The following is a 14669-nucleotide window of genomic DNA, read 5'->3' as shown; positions in this document are numbered from 1 at the left end:
ACGGCAAGTGAGCGGCGCCAGTGGCAGCAGCCGGGGAGCACGGGCAATGCTGCTGCGGTGGCATGACAGACCCGGGTGCTTGGACTGACCGAAAGGAGTCCGCAGCTGGGGCGAGCCAGACACTGCTGCATTGGGAGGCTGATCCGGAGACCGAGGTTACAGGACGATCCGTAAGAGGACGATCCAGAAAAGGCCGGCCATGAAAATGGACCGAGAGGTAGCCCCTGATTTATTACAGTGCTTTTTATAAAAGCGGGGAATTGAGCCTGAGACTCTAAAGCAGCTAGCAGGTCTAGCGGCTGTAGGGAAGGCTAAGGGATTTTTGTAGATCCTAATACAGTTTTTGAGGAGAGTGAGTGGCGAAAGTTTGGTGATGAACTATTTGACTCAATGCTTAATGATGATAAAACGGCAAAGAAACTCGGTAAACCACGGAGAGAAGTAATAAACTGTACAAAAAGATACAAGGCAGAAAAGAAAACTGCCGCTGTAGCAACGGAGAAACTATGAACAGACGTCCCCTGTTGGTTGAAGCCGGGGGAAGATTACAACTCGTTTCCCCCAACTAGCGGGAGCACAGGGTTTCCCCCCCCCTTCCTTTTCTCCCCCTCCTTCATCAGAAGGTGCAGTGGAGGAGGTGTAACCCCCTGCTCCCCCACCACCCCAGTTCCGAAAGTAGGGACTTTGAAAAAGACAGAGAAAGTATATTAGAAGGGACACGCATGATGAATGTCGAGGAAGCGGAAAGGAAGAGGGTGGTGCCTCGGCGCCGGATCGATTGGGGCGCCATTTTGAAGCACGCAGTAGAAAATAGAGATTATGCGCTAGCGGGAGATTTAAAGGAACTGCGAGCCTTTCCAACCCACTATGCCCTAGAGTGGAAATTTTTAACTCAGTTACGGAGGAGCCAGGTCTGCAGATGGCCACATACCGAACGAGAGACATCTGACAAGAAAGACACAGCTGTGAGCAACGGAGACCCTGAGTTCGGCGCAGGATCAGCCCCCGAATCCCCTGAATCCGAGCCAGATTTATATCCTCTGCTTCCTGACTCTGACTCTTCGTCTCCCGGGTCGGTCTGCTCAGACTCACTGGCCCTGGAGACGCTCAGCTGCAACAATGGTTAACCAAAGATGCTATCATTACTGGTGAATTTTCTGCAATGGGCATCTTTGCATATCCTGTGTTTACTACACAGCAGGGGGCTAAAGAGTGGGAAGCTCTTGATCTCAAAATAGTTAAGGAGGCCTGACAAGCAGTGACCACGTAGGGGTTAAAATCCTCTTATACTCAAGCTGTATATGTTATGATTTTTTCTTGCAATTGACAGGGGGAGCCCATACAGTTTCTCTGTGATACTCATGTACTAGAACTTGGTAAATATAAGTATGTCCAGGTTTCTATCAACCCTTGGAGACCTTTGTAGATACTGCTGGCCACCTCTTCCAGCACAGGCTGGCCACCTCTTCCAGCACAGGCTGGCCACCTGTGTCGGAATGAGTGTGCATTTTGGTCAGTATAAAAGCTCAAGCCTCATACGATGTGGGGGAGGCAGAGCCTCTGCGGGGACCCCAGCTAAGGTTGAGCCTGCCACCTCGCACTGCAGTGATGCTTCTCGAAGCTGGTTTGCTATTAGTCTCCACAGGGTCCTTGTGCCACGTTCTGTACGTGGAACTGTAGTGGGAGTAATGATTGTCTGGATTTTGTGCTTCAAATATTGTAGTTGTGTGGAGTGTGCTTGTGGGATCCCATACGCGTGTGTGTGTGGTGAGGGCAGACGGTGTTCTGTGTATTTTTCTTGTTGGGTTCATGTAAAAGCTTTCAACGGGTAGCTGTTAAACATTTTGGGCATGAAAGGGTTAATGTAAAGGTGCGGTTGCCGGCGCGTATTTATGGTTGCTGCTGAAGCAGGCAGGCCGCTATAGCTGCTGCCCAGCAGGCCGGTTTTTGCAGGGATTAAAAAAAAACAAAAAAAAAACGGGGGGGGGGAGAGAGAGAGAGAGTAATGATGCTGCATTTAACCTGTCTAACCTGTCTACTTCTCAAGAACTGATACCATGGGGGAGGGGGTATATTTGTGTCCTCCTGCCTACAGGTCCATGGTGACTGCCTGCAAAGTTTGTCAAGCCTTGCCATGAGCTGGACAGACGAATGGATAAACCTGATGCCTCAGCTACAGGAGCTGACCGTGAATACCCCAAGCAGAATGAGACAGAGGAAGAGAAAGAACAAATAACTGCAAAACATCACTTGGGGGCAACTGAAAAGTAACATCCTGAATATGTGTGCTTGTAAAGTAGCTATTAGAGGTTGTGATTTTGTGTATAAAAACACCTGTATTTACTAGCTAGTTGCTAATAAGAAACTACACCTTGTATTGTATAGATTTGTCACTTGTAAAAGAGATGTTAGAGTATGGAAATTTGTAGTAGCTGCTAGAAAATGCTAAGGCAAAAGCTGGAAAGATTTTAATACAATGGTAGTGTTATAAAGCAGGTAATGGAACAAATTAAGAGGGGGGGAGAATTCCACTGGTAAGAAATTTCTTTGGCTAGTCCCTCACTGCCACCAGCATCTTCAACATGCTGCTGCAACCTGTAATAGTTACTCTGCTAACGTAAATTTGTGTGTGCCTTGCTGTAGTAGCGACTTGTTACTGGATGAAGCAGGTGAAACTGCATTGACAACAAGGTGCAAGGACAGGCTAACAAAAGGCCTGCTACCACAGTCAAGGGCAAGACTGGGTTGGCCTCTGTGTTTGCCACCAAGAAGAACCTTTAGCTCCGCTGTTGGCTGCATCCCAGCAGGCGTGGAGCGGTGGGGACACATGCCATGCCAGACCTTGATGTGAAGGATGTCCTCCCCTGTTACCAGAGATCCGTACAGCAGAAAAAAGAAAGGAGCAGGCCCAGCAGCCTGTAGTTGGCATATGTTGGAGATATGATATAGCCCAAATCCCCTGCTCAAGTAAAGTCACCCAAAATGTATATAAAACAAAAAGGGGGAGATGTGAAGACAGTGTTCTCACAGGAGAATGCATAATTGGTACATAAACTTTGAATAGTCCTGAAAGATACAGCAAGGCCATGAGAGGCCCGAAGAAGCTTAAGCAAGCAAGATAAGAGGCTGGAATTCACCAAGTTAATGAGAATTGTGGACTGTTGGCAAGCTTTCAAAGTGTTTAACCAATTATATGTTAGTCACTAAGGGTCTTCAAGACATGCATTCAATCATAATATGCCAAATCACTGTAAGTGCTTCGGCCGGGGCCTTGGCTCAGTTAAACAAGCTAGGCTGCTGGCTTGCTAAGCAGACAAATGCTACATCGAAGGCAATTTCTGATTTGTTGTTTGATGTTGACTCTGTGAAACATGCAACACTTCAGGACAGAGCCGCTATAGACCTCTTGTAGTTGGAACAGGGACACAAATGTGAAAAGTTTGATGGAATGTGTTGTATGAATCTCTCTGATCATTCTAATTCGATGCACGCACATCTGAGAACCCTGGCTCAGCTTACCCAGCAATCGAAAGTGAGCAATAACCTAGGGATAACTAAATGGTTGTCCTCATGGGGCATTACAGGTTGATTTAAACACTGCTGTTTGAAGCACTGCGCTTATGTATCATTGTTATGTTAATCATTGTAGCTGTTAGACTTGCTTATAGTTGTGTGATGAAACAAGTGAACAGAATAACCCACAATGTCTTGCTCGCACAAAAGAAAAAGGGGGGAATTGTTGCAGAATGGCTCTAAGAGCAAGGCCATGGATCCTTAGAGGCCTTGTGCGAGCAAAGCAAGGGGTAGGCCTCACAGGCAACCGGAAACCGGATGTGGGAGGAGAATGTGAAGGAAGCTGTGTAGAACTAACCAATACTGTTGTGACTAGGAGGTGTGGCTAAATGCCATGCCTATATAAGTGAACCACGCCACAAATAAAGTAGAAGTTTGCTTATCACCCATATTGGATTGGCCTGTCTTGCTTCTCCTCGCCACTTACAAAAAGCAATTGCTTTTTGACCAAATAACAATGATGATGTAGGCAGCATCTTTGGTTTTGTATTAATCAGCTGTTTAATTGCCTAGGTGTGGAAAGTGGGACACTGCACTCACAAATACATTAATCAAACCATACTTCAAGAAGAAACACTATCAGCTCTTTCAACACCAACAATCCAAAAATTTTCCCCAAGTTCTGTATTGCTCACAATCGTTCCTGCAGGTCTGCAAAGCTAAACAGGACTGCATTGGGCTTTGAGTCAAAATGCCCTTCACCTCATTTATAGCAGGTATTTCAGCACAGCCCTGAGATATAATAATTCTTTTACATTATAAAAGTATTGCAGGTGCTCTGTCATGATTTGGTCCAGTAGCACCAAAGCCATTTTGAGCTTTACAATTGATTTCAAGAGGTGATGGATAAAACCCCACTAGCAGTAAACTAAAACCATATGACAGTGTCACGGTTTAAGTCCAGCTGGTAACTCAGAACCACACAGCCACTCGCTCACTCCCCCACTTCTTCCCCCCCCCCCCAGCTCCCAGGGGGTTGGGGAAGAGAATCAAAAGAATGTAAATCACATGGGATCTGATTCGGCTGGGCCAGCCGTGTTGGCAGATCTCCTAGTGTTGACCAACCAGGTGGCTTTTGGTAAATGTGTATCCCAATGTTTGAATGTCCCACCACCAATTGCTCTCAGGGTAGTTTTTAACAGCCCATTGCACCATTTGATTTTACCAGAGGCTGGTGCATGGTAGGGGATGTGATGTACCCACTCGATGCCATGCTCTTTGGCCCAAGGGTCTATAAGGTTGTTCGGGAAATGAGTCCCATTGTCTGACTCATTTTTCTCTGGGGTGCCATGTTGCCACAAAATCTGTTTTTCAAGGCCCAGGGTAGTGTCCCAGGCAGTGGCGTGGGGCACAGCGCATGTTTCCAGCCATCCATTGGTTACTTCCACCATGGTAAGCACATGGCTCTTGCCTTGGCAGCTTGGTGGGAGTGTGATATAGTCAATCTGCCAGGCCTCCCCATGTTTGTACTTCAGTCATTGTCCTCCATAACAGAGATTTAAACCACTTGGCTTTATTAATTGCAGCACGTTTCAGAACCGTGAATAACATCGGCGATAGTGTTGACTGTTAAATCCAGCCCAGCATGGGCAACTGGGGTGCCAGGAGGAGCTGTGCTTCAGTGCCAATCACTTCTGAAGCAGCTTGAAACCCTTCCTAGGCTGCCAGTACCTCTTTTTCAGTTAGGGTATAGCTGGCCTCAGATCCTCTCTATCCCCAGCTGCAAAAGCCGAGGGGTCATCCTGGAGTCTCCCCTGGAGCTTTCTGCCAGAGGCTCCAGGCAGGACCATTCTCCCCAGCTGCGGTGTAGATCACATTTTTTACATCTTGTCTGGTCCGTACTTGTCCAAGGGCTACTGCGTGAACTATGTCTTGTTTAAGTTGTTCAAAGTATTGTTGTTACTCAGGACCCCATTTGAAATCATTCTTCCCCTGGGTCACATGATAGAGAGGGCTTACAGTCAGACTGTAATTTGGGATCTGCATTCTCCAGAACAAAAGAATGTAACTCCCACAGGTTAAGATTAGAGCAGTCCAGTAACTAAGGTATAATACAATACTACTACCAGTACCACTAATAATGTTTAGGGAAATAACAAGAGAAGACAATATAAAACTAAAAAGGGAAGGGAAAAATCCAATAAACACAAGTGATGCACAATACTCACCACCTGCCGAGTGATACCCAGCCTGACCTGAGCAGCGATCTGGGCCTTCCAGATAACTTCCCCCAGTTTATATACTGGGCATGATGTGCTGTGGTATGGAAAGCCCCTTTGGCTAGTTTGGGTCAGGTGTCCTGTCTCTGCTCCTTCATGGCTTCTTGCTTTCCTCACTGGCAGAGCATGAGACTGAAAAGTCCTTGATCTGGGTAAGCATTACTTAGCAACAACTAAAAACGCCTGTGTGTTATCATCATTGTTTTCAAACTAAAGTTGAAAACACAGCACTGCACCAGCTACTGAAGAGAAAAAAAACTATTACAGTCCTGCTGAAATGCTATATATGATACTGTAATGGGCTAATGAATCTTTGTTCAAGTGCTGTTTAATTCTTAGATGAATCATCTATCTACTCTGCTCCAAGGACTCAGTTTCAGTGCCTGACCAGCAAATCTCAGTCACAGCTATACTTGCCTTGCGCTTCAGACAATCAGCTACTCTCTCTGTGCTTTTCAACACAGGAAACACAGGGCAATGTTTTAAAGAAACAGGTGCAGTTATCAGTATTTAATCATCCCAGACTTTAATTAATCACCAAGTATAATAGTGACCCTGGTTCATCTTTTCACGAAGTCACCTTTTTAATCTGCTGCTTCAGTTTTAACAAAAATCTAACAAACTTTTCTTCTCACTTCCCTTTTATAAAGTGAAATCCTTAACAGAACCAAAAAAAAAGTAAAATCCTTTGGGAATTCTCATTATTGCTATTTCCAAGGTCTGGAGATAGAAGAGATAAATTATGAGCAGTTACAGGCTTTTCTAACTGTTCCTAAATCTTAATTAAGTTTCCTACTCAGCAACATATTTCATAAGGAGCCTAACTTTAAGCATGTTCTTAAGAGTCATTGAATCCAAGAACAAGGTAGTGTAAGGATGCCAGCAACTAGAAATGGTCTCTTTGTGGGCCACAGATTCCATTACCTTATCTCTGGCTTCAAAGGGTGACAGAGGCCATTGGTGTCTGTGTGAGAGTTGGGATGGTTTGATTTGATCTGGGCTTTATAATTTTTCTGTAATTAAATATCTTGATATTTTTTCTGTAATTAAAATCTATGAAATTTATGTAGACTTTTTAAATCTAAGCACATACTGAGTCAGTATAACCTGAAAATCAGATGGCTTGATCAAATGCTTTTGCACTGCACAATAAGGGCTGAAATACAATTAGACCAGCTCACAGTGGTTAGTGCCTGGTACTCAGTCCTAATATCTGTCACCAAATCAGCCAGCTGAGCATCCATTTAGTAACACTGCTCTCCTCACTCACCAAACAGCACTGACAGGAATAATGGCAGTGAATCCCTGGAACTGTTTCTTTATATAGTCATTTCCAATCAATGAAACCAAGTCCCACCTTTCTCCTCATTGCCTTGTTGCCAATTATTTTTCAGTAGCATATGGAGGCCATTGGACAATCAGTGCCACATTACTTTATCTACCAAGAACAAACTATTCTTGACCCCAAGACATTGCAGCTTAAACAGCTAATGCTTTGCAACAGGAACAGAAAAACAACAAACAATTGAAAGTGTGGGATTACAGGCTGGAAATCACCTCTCTCTTATCCCTCTTTCTCCTTCCCAGGCGTTTAATCTTATAGGGCACAAACAGCATTTTCTGCATGTGCATTGAACTAGTCCTTTCTGATACAGTCATATTGGCTGCAGCTCTGGATCCTCTAGTGAAGGTGTTTGAAAGCAATAAAAAGTGACTGCTATGAGCTTCTTTCTGCTGCATGGTTAACAGCAAGCCCATTGGAGTGAGGGCAGTGCTGCATGCAGAACACAGCTCCATAGCCCATGGTGGTGACACCAGAGCCCCTCCTTGCCAGCAGTTCCCTCCAGCACCAGCGCAGCATGCATCCTTTCCCACACAGACAAGCTTTTTTCCTATAAGGTCTTGCTCAGGCAGCACCTACTGGTTGTCCTGGGTACAGCAGTAGCAGTCATTTTTTCTCCTATTTAGTAGCTGGTGCAGAGCTGTGGTTTTGACTTTCAGCCTGGGAACAGCACTGATAACACCAATGTTTTTAGTTACTGCTCAAATATTTAGTCTGACCAAGGACTTTCTGAGTCTCATGCTCTGCCAGGGAGGAGGGGAAGCCAGGAGGAAACAGAGACAGGGCACCTGACCCAAACTAGTCAAAGAGGTATTCCATACCACAGCACGTCATGCCCAGGATGTAGAACTGGGAGCAGTTACGCGGAAGGGTGAGATCACTGCTCGGTCGGGCTGGGTATGGGTTGGTGGGTGGTGAGTGGTTGTATTCTAGTCCCTTGTTATTTCCCTTATCATTATTATTATTGGTGGTAGCAGTAGAGATTTGTGTTATACCTTAGTTACTAAATTGTTCTTATCTCAACCCATGGGAACTACATTTTTTAAATTCTCCTTCACATCCCTCCGGGAGAGGGGGAAGAAGGGGGCGGGGGGGAATAGACTGCGTGGCTGACCTGCAGACAGGGTTTAAACCACAACACTGGCGCACCTTAAAGCAGCAGGACAGAAACCTCAACATGACCTCCTAGGTTAGCACTTAGAGGAGACCTGCAACTGGGACATCTCAAAGTACCCTCCTATTTCCCCACACCTGATGCAGCCATCAACCAAAATGTCTTTAACCCACAGCAGGGCCAGCAGGAGCCCAAGTGCCCTGTTTCCCAGGGAAGGTATCCTCATGTCTCAGGGACTTCCCATGATGATCCCGAAAGTCACTTTACCATCAACATTGCCTGGCTGGGACTGGCTGGCTGTTGAGAACAGGCATTGGAAACTAGTGGCATGGCCTCAAGTCTGCATAAAAATTAGAGTACTGAACAAGTCATAACAAATGGGAAGTAATATTGCCACTTAAGAATGTAGCTTGGACAGCGACTACATGTGCTCTGCAACCTACAGAGACTCTGCAAGCCTGTCATGTTTTTCCCAGTTGAATATTATGAGCAACAAATACAGTTCTGGAGAAATTTTTGCTGCACATAAAAGCTCACACAGTCCATAATTTTGAGAGAAATTTTTTGTTTGTTTGTTTCATTTTTTGGTATTCTCAAATAACCTTAAAGCTATTTTATTTATTCTTTGTATGATTTCTTGAATTATTCAACTTTTATTAGCCTGTGTTCTCTGCTGAGGCAGTCCCATTTGAAATACTTCTAGTTTGCTGAACCAGAAGATGCTGATACAGAGTGCTCATTTCAGGCATGCTAAGGCACATGAAAAACAACAAGGTGGTTGGTGACAGCCAGCATGGTTTCATTAAGGGGAAATCCTGCCTGACCAAATTTGTGGCCTTCTGTGATGGGGCTACAAAACTGATGGACAGGGGTAGAGCAATTGATGTCATCTACCTGGACTTGTGCAAAGCTTTTGACACTGTCCCACACAACATCCTTGTCTCTAAATTGGAGAGATATCAGTTTGATAGGTGGACCACTCAGTGGATAAAGAACTGGCTGGATGGCTGCACGCAAAGAGTTGTGGTCAATGGCTCAGTGTCTGGATGGAGACCAGTAATGAGCGGTGTCCCTCAGGGATCGGTGTTGGGACCGATATTGTTTAACATCTTTTTCAGTGACATGGACAGTGGGATTAAGAGCATCCTCAGCAAGTTTGTCGATGACACCAAGCTGTATGGTTCAGTTGATATGCTGGAGGAAAGGAATGCTATCGAGAGGGACCTTGACATGCTTGTAAGGTGGGCTGATGCCAACCTCATGAAATTTAACCATGCCAAGCTCAAAGTCCTACACCTGGGTCAGAGCAATCCCAGGCATAGCAACAGGTTGGGCAAAGAAGAGATCCAGAGCAGGCCTGCGGAGAAGGACTTGGGGGTATTGGTCGATGAGAAAATGAGCATGAGCTGGCAGTGTGAGCTCGCAGCCCAGAAAGCCGGTCGTATCCTGGGCTGCATCAAAAGAACCGTGACCAGCAGGTCGAAGGAGGTGATCCTGCCCCTCTACTCTGCTCTTGTGAGACCTCACATGGAGTATTGTGTGCAGTTCTGGTGTCCTCAACAGAAAAAGGACATGGAACTGTTGGAACAAGTCCAGAGAAGGGCCACGAGGATGATCAGGGGACTGGAGCACCTCCCGTATGAAGACAGGCTGAGGAAGTTGGTGCTGTTCAGCCTGGAGAAGAGAAGGCTGCGTGGAGACCTCATAGCAGCCTTCCAGTATCTGAAGGGGGCCTATAGGGATGATGGGGATGGGCTATTCATTAGGGACTGTAGTGACAGGACAAGGGGCAACGCATTAAAACTTCAACATGGGAAGTTTAGATTGTACATAAGGTGGAAGTTCTTTCATGTTAGTGTGGTGAGGCACTGGAATGGGTTGCCCAGGGAGGTTGTGAATGCTCCATCCCTGGCGGTTTTCAAGGTCAGGTTGGACAGTGCCTTGGGTGGCATGGTTTAGTGTTAGGTTTCCCTGCCCATTGCAGGGGGGTTGGAACTAGATGATCTTAAAGTACTTTCCAACCCTAACTATTGTACGATTCTATGGGCCCTTGCATTTCCTTGGTTTCCAGATGTTGGCTGAAGACCTGTGATTAAAACCATGCTTCCCCATACGAATGCTTATTTGGAGTCTCTGCTTGTCCTAGTTTTGGCTGGGATAGAGCCATACTCAGCTCTGAGTAGGGCAGTAACTGCCCCTTGTTAGGTTTTCTTAATGGTGCAAATTATCCAGAATGCATTGTATATGTAGTCTATCCCAAGATATGTATATGAGAAAATATCTAGTCATTTCCTTTTCTTAAGATTACTTCTGTTTCATGCTTTAACAGCAGTGGGGAGGGCTCCCACCTGCCAGCACCTGAAATTACCCCACATGAGTGCCATGACCCTGCCATGGACAGCTTCCCACAAGAATTGTGTAACTCTCCAAAGAGGTGACCTTCCTCCACTGATCAGGTTCGTGGTATCTCAGTCCATCTGTTTGTTTGGTCCTCTTGTGCTCCTGGATCCCCTGGAATGGCCCTGGAGAATAGGAGAATCATAGAACTGTAAGTTACTAGAGATAAAATTATAAGGTCAGCAGTCTTGTCAACCAGGAGAGAAAACAGTTGAAATCCACCTTTACTACATTTGTATGTTAGCCAAAACTCATGTTCAGTCAGGAATAGTACAAGTATTTTGCATATTTTACAAATAAGACACCTCATACTGTTAGCAGCAGTTATAATTGCACTGTAGTTCTATAAAATAAAACGTAATATAATACTTATGCTTCCAAATTACACAATAGTAATTGTGAATAATTATACAAAATCTCAGGCTTTTTTATGGTTATTTCTAACACTGAATTTGTGTACACTATATACACACCATCTGTAGAGAATGTAAGACACAACTTCTGTTTGAGCACAGATATTTAAAACTGTAGCATCAACTTTTCAGCTATTGTCTCTATCTTCCTCTAAACCTCATTAATTAAACAATGTAGCCTTTGGGATTTACTCTCCAGCATCATTGCAGCCATATCTACATACCTCCAGTACTTTGTTTATTGCAAGAACATTTATGCATATGTCCTGAATCCCTGACTCCTCCTCCATCCAGTCCTCCCTGGGCTCTGTCCGCCACATGTACCACTGCATCCAACCCCTCCACGCGCAGGGATGTTTATGCACCAGTGGTGACACAGAGCACTGGTTTCCAAACTCTTGCTGTGAAAAGCATTTGAGGTGTTTCAGTAGAAGGCTGCTAGTTGTGAATACCAAAGCAGGGGCTTTCCCCTCTGTAGAGGCCCCTCTTAAGTATAATGTACAAACAATGAAAATGAAAAGCAATAAAAAAGAGAGATCTGGGCTTTGAATCCTTCTTAGGGTCAAGCACTAAACCCTCCTTTTTCAGATACACAACCCACGCTTGTTGTCCTCAAGAGAATTAACCTTAAGGAAGGAATTGAACAAAGTATGTATTTTGTTTACAGTGGACAAAGAAATTGTTCTAAAGCAACAAACAAACTTCAAATAAAATATAGATAACTGCAGGGAAAAAAAAAAAACAACAAACCACACGCTCCCAGAAATGAAACCCCAGTATATTTCTGATTTCATTGACTTTGTGTTGTATAGCAGAAGGTTAATCAAACTAAAGTGTTACATTTCTCCTCTGTTATTAACCAAAGCAAATAACATTAGCATTTTGTTAAATGTATTTTAATCAGGAATATTTTCCCAGATAGTCTGCACAGTCACTTTGCAGATTTCAGTGGAAGTTATTTACATGCTGAAGCATTGAGCCTGGATAGAAACACTTTGCTGCAATAGCAACACATACCCAACTGTTTTAATTTGTTTGGAAAAAAATACAACTTTTTGCAGTTAGACCCCTGATCTATAAAAGCACTTAAGCAACTGTATAACAGAGTGTATGAGTAGTCACTTAATGAAATTACTACTTATATACATGAATTATCCTCTCATTTTAAGTGATTTGCTGGATCAAAGCCTTTCTGTTTCAATTAGAGCAGCAGAGTTAAGGTAATGTAACAATGCCAGTTTGGAGAAAATAGCAGACCAAAGGTGCCTGTATCAATAAAGATATTCCCAGAGGGGAAAGAGAATAAATGATATCTATAGGAAGTGCCCACGTAACTACACCACATGAAGTCTAATTATCCATTCAACATTTTTAACCTAGAAGATTAAAATAAGTTTCATTTCAAACCCTTTAAGAAATCTCTGCACTATTTTGGTTTGTGTAGGGGATGAAGATGTTAATGCTCCAAGAACTTGGAAAAAAACCCCAACCCAACTACTTAAAATACCACTTCTACTTTTTAACTGTGATAAACAGAGTATATTATAAAACTCCAATGTAGCCTATTCAAGCATCAGAACAGCTCTTTCAAAGCAATGCATTCTCTTCTGAAAGATTTTAGTATGATAATCAAAAATTCTCTCCCTCAGATGCACCTGAGAAGCATTAACTTCTTGGTGACATTAAGAACCCAATCCTTTAATACAAACCTCACTTTTCCCACAGACACTTGAAAATATTTAGCATTTTTTCAGTTGAATGCAATTTTCATAATAAAGTAGCTCACTCAGCTACCTGACATCACAAAGACACTGAGTGAGCAGCTCCTGCCAACTTAAGCAGAGCATGATCGCAACCCCCAGTTACATATGTAAGTAGGCTTTTAAACATCCAATTGCTGTAACAATTCAAGTAATTTATGCTATTGTTATTCATTATATTCATTATTTGTAAAACATGCATTTTATTCCACAACATCCAGACCTCTTGCATACCTGATGTCTTTCAGTCAACCTTAACGGAGGATACACCAGATCTTAAATTCCTGTATCATTTAAATTCTACCTCTATGACCAGTTTTAGCACACCAAAGCTTCCCTTTGCCACTCTAAACACAACCTGGATGCCTAATTTAAGTTCTGTCATTTAGGGGCTGGTAATCAGAATTTGGTTATACAACATCCCTTCTGCTACAAAGCAGATTCTTCCACATAAACACACCCCTTTCTGAACAGCACCAGTCCATCACTACTGATGCTGCTCCCTACCTTTAGTTAACTCTTTGTTTAAATTTCACTGGTAAACCTTTCAGAAAAGTGTGGGAATTTTGTTCTGTGCCCAAATACTCAGCCCAATCAAATCTGAAATGTTCCTATTTAACTGCATCTCTGGCATTTTCAAGGGTATCACTTTAAAACTACAGGATATTTTGTTAAACCAAGCCCTACAATGATCCTGTTTTATTTCCATCCACTTAGCCTATTAATGCAGGCTAATACTGCATGTTCTTTTGGCAGCGAAACCTAAAGTGTACTGGGAGGCTACATGTACATTCTGTGTCATATCCAATTAACTCAAATTCACTGTGTACTGCATTATGCTTTTAGTGCATGGAAGATCAATAAATAAGGAGAAAATCCAACAAGGTTCTCTCAATTCCCATCCAATTCTAGTAGGTCTGAGACAGATCATGCTCCTATGATGTGTATGCTGCTGCTGAAGAGGGCAAGTGGTACATAGACACCATTCAAACTTGGCCTATTCAATCTGAACTCCTCTAACTTGCCATTCATGCACAGCAAACCCCCATCTGGTCCTATTTTGCCTCCAGCAATCACAGTTGACCAAATCTGATAACAGCTGTTGCAAAACAAAAGCCAAAGGGGAGAGGGAAAGGTTAGAATGAAGTCCAGTGCTGCAAAGTACTCCATGAAGTGAGAAATGGAAAAGGAGCCATTCAAATAGCCAATCCCCATTGAAAAGAGTCACTGCAAGACTTCTGGTTAAACTTGAGATATTTAATCCATCTGTCCTGCAAACCACAATGATCAAGTGATAATATAAATTTGAGATTATGTTGCACAAATATATTTAAAGGTTTTGTTCTCTGAGTTAGAAACTAATGACCCTGTGTTAGCTAAAAGTTAAACGTCCTTATGTTCTTTCATCATGTGTCAACCTGGGTTAATGTGAAAGTAGAATGTGGCTAACCAGGGTGCTAAAGCATCTCAAACCTTGGGAAAAGAAGGTTGGAAAAATAAATTTTCCAAGAAAGTGTTTGCATAAGGAAACATTTCTGTGTTTTCTATCACTATCAAAGACTTATGGCTCATCAGTTTTACTGAAATGTGTTTATTCTATAGCAAGATAAAAGCATTTTAGATAAACAAAATACAAACAACTTAATTGCTGCTATAATAACTCAAAAAAGTATAAAACAGCATAAAAACACAATAAGCAATGTAGGAATTAATAATTCATGTTACCAGTGTTTACATTAAAGCCTTATTTATGAAAAATTTACAACACATGATATGAAAACTTACAACTTTGAAAGAAAATATTTACATTATTTGGTTGTGGAGGTTCATTTAAATATTTTAATGGTCTTA

This window comes from Pezoporus wallicus, unplaced genomic scaffold (genome assembly GCF_028554395.1).
Source record: "Pezoporus wallicus isolate ANWC-B61680 ecotype Strahan unplaced genomic scaffold, APGP_CSIRO_Pwel_v1 contig_13457, whole genome shotgun sequence".
Classification (NCBI taxonomy): domain Eukaryota; kingdom Metazoa; phylum Chordata; class Aves; order Psittaciformes; family Psittacidae; genus Pezoporus; species Pezoporus wallicus.
The sequence above is the reverse complement of the archived record's forward strand: the minus strand, read 5'-3'. Positions refer to the sequence as shown.